Raw genomic sequence first — 7,208 nt, 5'->3', positions numbered from 1 at the left:
CGTCACAAACGCTGGGACAAGATCATTAGGTGATTATATTTTTAAGACCCAAATTGTTTTATTTGTTTCCCTGCCAGCTTTCATGAGGCCATCAGTCATTCCCCACACAGATAACATTTCTTACGTACATTGACAGAATAAATTACATGGTTCTCATCCGGCAAATCAACATTACAGGGGAACATTATCTTTTGCAAAACGCTGCCTGGGCACATCATAAATCCTAAACAGGTTTATTACATCTGTCTTGTCATAGATTCATTTTATTGAGAAGTGGGCTTTTTTCCAGATTAATAATCACATTAATAGACGAGATTCTTTTCAGAGGATTGTTTTCTTGGAGAAACCAAAGGAAGAATTTCACGGCTGCAGAGCCTTGTCTCGCTGGTGAAGTAAGGCTGTCCTTGTCGTGCTGACAGTGTCCTCCAGTGCTGGGAACTGGGAACTCTTGACTCACCCGGGGACTTTGAACCAGCCCGTGATTCCTCACCTCTGATTTCACAGCTCTCTCCAAAGGACATATCCAGAAGCTTCCAAGAGGTGTCAAACATGTACTGTTATATGAAACCAATCCAACGAATATTTAATGAGTAACTAGCCTGTGTGCAACTGACAAACCAATGGGGGAGAGAAAGCTAACCCACATGGAACAGGAAGAAAACAATTCAGGGAGGAATATGGAGAATCAGGCTTCCGGCCTCCCTCCACGCTTGGGTGGCTCAGCCACCCCGGGATGGGTGACTTATTGACTCTGGGCTTCTTTCTCCTCTTTTTGTTAAGTGAAGGGATTGATATAGATCAAGGGCTAGCCAATTATGGCTCCCGGGCCAAATCCAGACTCTCACCTGTTTATTAAACGAAGTTGTATTGGAACGTGGCCACACCCATTCATGTATATTTTGTTTATGGCTGGTTTTGCGTTGCGATGGCAGAGCTGAGTAGCTACAACGGAGACCGAATGGTGTGAAAAGCCTGAATTATTTACTGCCTGGCCTTTTAACAGAAAAAGTTTGCCAACCTCTGGCCTAGGTAAACTCTGGGTGGAAGATTTGAGAGCAGAGTAGTGGGATCCGTACTGAAGTGCTCGTAGTAACGTTGACTTGAGCCCACCGTGCTAAGTGCTTTCCTTACATCATCTCATTTATTCTCAAAATGCCTCCGTGACAAGATGCTATTCTATGGATGAGGAAACGGAGGCTTACGTAGTCTGGTGACTTTTCTAACATGAGCCAGAGGCAGAGGCAAGCTGGGAACTCAGGCCTGTCTGAAGCCAAAACCCTTGTCCTTGCCTCTCCACTGAACGTGTTGCCTGGAGTCTGGAGATGGTAATCAGTGAGGGTTGGGGAGGTTCCTTAGAGGACGTCAAATTTGGCACATAGGACTTTGACGCGTGGAGAGGAAAGAGGAGGAGCTCCCGGCAGTGGGAACTCCTGGGGGATAAAGGAAGCGATCGTCATGTATCACAGAGCTAGCCCCGGTGTAAGGTGAGAGAATGGCCTCCCGCCAGTGCACCGGGTGGGCATCGCCTCACTCAAACCTTGCAACCACTCTGAGGTGGGTGCTCCTCTGCCCCCCTCCCAGCCCCAGAGGCAGGCGTCTGCCCACAGTCAAGGTTCCCTCTTCTCTCACATGTATTGAGTTTTTTCACCGTGTCTGGCTCTCACCTGGGCTAAGGGAGAGAGCTGGTGGGATACTTAGGCCTTTAAAGTGAGATCACTCAACCGGGAGGCAGGAGGCATGGGGGTGGCAGGACCCAAGGGGAAGGCTAAACTCGGGGGCAAATTGGAGGCTATCAGAGTGGCTGACCTTCTGGAGATCATCTCTCAAACACTTCTCTGTTCCCATCGAGAAGACTTTGTGTCCGTATGATGGGCAAAAATGTCCCACACACTCAGCTGCAGTTACCCCTCTGACTGATGGTCCCTACTCTCCCCTCCATCACTCTGCTCCAGCCACATCTCCTCTGTCCCCCACACCAGCCCCCTCGCTACACAATCCCAGGAGATACTCTTCACATGGTGGCTTTCATGAAAGCTGTCCGTGGAGTTGGGCGACTCAGCACCCCTTTGCACTTGCTGTCCCCTTAGCCTAGAATACTCTTCCATAACATATCCAAGGGCTGGATTCCTCAGCTCCTCCAGGTTTTTGCATAAAAGTCATATTCTCAGTGCATCCTTCCCGACGTTTTATACAAAATTACATCCTCCACACCACACCCTCCCTTCCCACCTTCCCTGCCTTAGTTTTCTCTATATCATTTACCTCCACCTGGTTTATTTGCTTACTGCGTCTACCAGTGCTCCCTTTCTGCCCCCAGTAGAACATAAGCTCCAGGAGGGCAGGATTTTGGCTCTCCTATTCATTACTGTATCTCTAATACCTAGAATAAAGCCTGGCACGTAGTAAGGGTTCATTATATAATTGTTGGTTAGAAGTTTAATACATCTTAACATTGTTCTATAACTTGCTAGATTTGGTTTTTTGGACAAGCTATTTCATTTTTCTAATACATTCTCAGTTTCCTCCTCTGTAAAATTAAGGTGAAAACAGTATCTTCTTCACTGGGTGTTATTAGAAACAATTGAAAAACAAAACAGAAGAAATGTAACATGCTTGGTGCAGAATGTAGCCAGAGCCTCACACACAGCAGGTGCTAGGAACATGTGTCCCTTCCCTTCTGTGGACAATCACTGAAGTCAAATATGACTGCACTGGAGTCAAACATACCTGCAGGTATACCTGCATACCTGACTGAGGTCAAACGTACCTGCACTCATACCTTGACCCTGAAGTCAAGACCAAGACTGTGTCCATCAGGCTCTGGTGTCAGACCACGGGAGAAACTCAGCTGCACTACTTACTAACAGTGTGACTTAGGAAAGGTCCTTCACCTCTTTGCATCTCAGTTTGCTCATCTGTATAATGGGTTATAACAAAGTCGACTTCATAAAGTTGTTTGGGACATGGAATGAGGTAAATCATGAGAGTTACTTGGCATAAGACATGGCCCATATGATCTCAATAGATGTTAATCATGAGGAAGAGGATGATAAGAATCCCCAAGAAGGCTGCCTGGGAAGGAGGTGTTGGCCCAGCCTGCAAATCCTCTGGTCCTGGTCCTGGTCCTCTCGGCAGGGAGTCAGTTCCTGACAGATCAGACCTGAGCAGATTAATGTGCAACGGCTTCTCCCCGCCGTCTCCTTTTTTAACACAGAAATCTGTCCTAGCACCTCTCATTATCCACTTCATCAGTCTCAAACCATTGGCTAATTGCACTCCCCAGCACCCCCCTCATTCCCTGCCTCTCCTACAAGCTCAATAACACACAGCTGCCTCCTTCTTTGGGGCCCCACTGGGAAGCTGTAAACAAAATATAGCAGGCGATACCCCAACTGCCTTCTCCAGACTCCCTTTCCCCCATTGGCCCCCTGCTCCTCTCCCTCATTCCCACCTGCAGGAAAATGGCCCCACGAGAGCCATGCTTGGAGGAGGGATAAGGGAAATGGAGTTGCAATAAGATTTCATGGTTCTCTCTGGCTTTTATGTCTGCAACACTCTAACTCCTAACTGGTTGTGAACCTTGAGAAAGGAAAACACAGGAGCTTGACATTTATCCCAGCTTTCTGCCAGTGGGCACTTTCCAGACCTCAGCACAGAGAGTGGCGCCCAGAGAGAGAGCAGAAGTCCTGCTGGGGGAAGAAAAAAGACTGACGTTTGAGGCTGCCGGGGCAGCTGGAATTTGTGGGGCAGGTTATAGGAGAGTTGGAAGAGGCACAGAACAGGAGAACCAGATTCTGCATAGGGGTTTTATTGAGTCTTTGGGTACAAAGCTGGGTACGTACAGAGTGAGAATTTGTGCTGCCTGACAGAGAAAAGCTCCTGGCATACTGCGAGGTTTTGGAGGTCACACGGTGCTGCAAGATTGTGGAGTCTGACCGTCCAGAGTGGAGAGATCTTCCCGAACAGCCCGGGCATTCAGCAGAGACTCAAGGGAGACCAGACATTAAGGACCAGTCTAGACTCACCCTATGAAAGCCTAAAACCAAGAAATGGCAGACCCAAGCTGATGTACCAGTACATTAGCTATGCCTCTCAGAAGAAAAACACAACATTCTTTAAAGGAAGACAGCAAAAATATAGACCTCAACAATACAGCATCCACCACGTCAAGTATACCCTTTTTGTTATACAGGAAAGTGTAACCCATAACCAGGAGATAATTTACCAGTAGAAACAGACCTAAAGATGACACAGGTGTTGGAATTAGCAGTAAAGGACTTTAAAACTGCCATTATAAATATGTTTAAGGATTTAAAGGAGAGTACTACGTAGTGAATAAACAAATGGGAAATCTCAATAGAACAATGCAAACTACAGAAGGAACCAAATAAAAATAACAGAACTGAAAAATGCACTTTCTGGAATTAAAACTTAACTTGATGAGTTAAACAACAGATTGGAAAAAAATTTTTTAAAGATCAGTGAATTTGAAAACACAGCACTTGAACCATGAAAGCTGAAGAACACAGAAAAAAAAGAATGGGAAAATGGCCTGTGGAACAATACCAAGTAGTGTAACATAAATGGAATTGAAGCCTACGAAAGAAAAGAGAGAGACTGGGGTTGAAAAAATTTTTTTTAATAATTACTGTCAAGAGAATGAGAAGACAAGCCACAAACTGGGAGAAAATATTACAAAAGATGTATCTGATAAAATATACCCAAAAGTCTTAAAGCTCAACAATAAGAAAACAAACAACTCAATTTAAAATAGGAAAAGTATCTGAACAGAATTGTCACCAAAGATGATATACAGTGAGATATCTCTATAAAACAACAGTGAGATATCACTATACACCTTTGAGAATGGCCAAATCCAAAACACTGACAACACCAAATGCTGGTGAGTTTGTGGAGCAACATGAAATCTTATTCACTGTTGGTGGGAATGGAAAATGGTACAGCTACTTTAGAAGACAGTTTGGCGGTCACTTACAAAGCTAAATATAGCCTTACCACATGACCCAGCAATCACATTTCTTGGTATTTACTCAAATGAGTTGAAAACTTACACTTACACCAAAACCTGTACATGAATGTTTATAGCAACTTTATTCGTAATTGCCAAAATTAGAAAGCCAGAACTTCTCTGGTGGCGCAGTGGTTAAGAATCTGCTCGCCAATGCAGGGGACACGGGTTCGACCCCTGGTCCGGGAAGATCCCACATGCCACGGAGCAACAAAGCCCATGCACCACAACTCCTGAGCCTGCACTCTAGAGCCCTCAAGCCACAACTACTGAGCCCGAGTGCCACAACTACCGAAGCCCGCACTCCTAGAGTCCGTGCTCCACAACAAGAGAAACCACCGCAACGAGAAGCCCACGCACAGCAACAAAGAGTAGCCCCGATTCGCCGCAAGTAAAGAAAGCCCGCGCGCAGCAACGAAGACCCAACGCAGCCAAAAGTAAATTAATTAATTAAAGGAAGAAAAACAAAATTAGAAAGGAAACAAGATGTCCTTCAATAAGTGAATGAATAAACATACTGTGATACACCCAAACAATAAAATATTATTTAGTGATTAAAAAAACAAGTTATCAAGCAGTGAAAAGACATGTAAGAAACTTAAAAACATTACTAAGTGAAAGAAGCCACTCTGCAAGGCCTACACATTGTATTATTTCAACTATATGACATTTTGGAAAAGGCAAAACTATGGAGACAGTAAAAAGGTTAGTGGTTTCCAGGAATTAGGGGGAGGGAGGGATAAATAGGTGGGGCACAGAGGACTTTTAGGGCAGTGAGACTGCTCTTTGTAATACTGTAATGGTGAATACGTCATACATTTGTCAAAACCCTTAGAATACATAACACCAAAGAATTAACTGAAATGTAAACTATGGACTTTGGTTGATAAAGATGTGCCAATGTTGATCGTTTTTAAAAACTTTTTATTGGAGTATAGTTGATTTACAATGTTGTGTTGCTTTCTGCTCTACAGCAAAGTCAGTCAGTTATACATACACATATATCCACTCTTTTTAGATTCTTTTCCCATATAGATCATTACAGAGAACTGAGTAGAGTTCCCTGTGCTATACAGTAGGTCCTTTTTAGTTATCTATTTAATATATAGTTGTGTGTATATGTCCATCCCAATCTCCCAGTTTAGCCCACCCGCCTTTCCCCTTGGCAACCATAAGATTGTTTTCTACATCTGTAAGTCTATTTCTGTTTTGTAAATAAGTTAATTTGTACCACTTTTTTAGATTCCACATATAAGCAATATCAAGCGATATTTGTCCTTCTCTGTCTGACTTACTTCACTCAGTATGACAATCTCTAGGTCCATCCATGTTGCTGCAGATAGCATTATTTTGTTCTTTTTTATGACTGAGTAATATTCCATTGTATATATGTGCCACACCTTCTCTATCTATTCCTCTGTCGATGGACATTTAGGTTGCTTTCATGCCCTGGCTATTGTAAATAGTGCTGTAATGAATATTGGGGTGAAGGCGTCTTTTCGAATTATGGTTTTCTCCAGGTATATGCCCAGGAATGGGATTGCTAGATCATCTGGTAGCTCTATTTTTAGTTTTTTAAGGAACCGCCATACTGTTCTCCATGGTGACTGTACCAGTTTACATTTCCACCAACAGTATAGGAGGGTTCCCTTTTCTCCACACCCTCTCCAGTATTTACTGTTTGTAGATTTTTTTAATGATGGCTATTCTGAGTGGTGTGAGATGATACCTCATTGAAGTTTTGATTTGCATTTCTCTAATAATTGGTGATGTTGAGTATATTTTCATGTGCTTTTTGGCCATCTGTATGTCTTCTTTGGAGAAATGTCTATTTAGCCCATTTTTTGATTAGGTTGTTTGTTTTTTTGTTATTGAGCTGCATGAGCTGTTTGTATATTTTGGACATTAATCCCTTGTCAGTCACTTCGTTTGCAAATATTTTCTCCCATTCTGTGGGTCTTCTTTTCATTTTGTTTATGGTTTCCTTTGCTGTGGAAAAGCTTTTGAGTTTCATTAGGTCCCATTTGTTTATTTTTGTTTTTATTTTCATTACTCTAGGAGGTGGGTCCAAAAAGACCTTGCTGTGATTTAAGTCAGAGAGTGTTAATGTTGATCATTAACTGTAATAAATAAACCACACTGATGCAGAATGTTGATGGTGAAGGAGGTTGTGTGTGTA

The sequence above is a fragment of the Tursiops truncatus genome, chromosome 1 (genome assembly GCF_011762595.2).
Source record: "Tursiops truncatus isolate mTurTru1 chromosome 1, mTurTru1.mat.Y, whole genome shotgun sequence".
Classification (NCBI taxonomy): domain Eukaryota; kingdom Metazoa; phylum Chordata; class Mammalia; order Artiodactyla; family Delphinidae; genus Tursiops; species Tursiops truncatus.
This window is presented reverse-complemented; position numbering follows the sequence as displayed.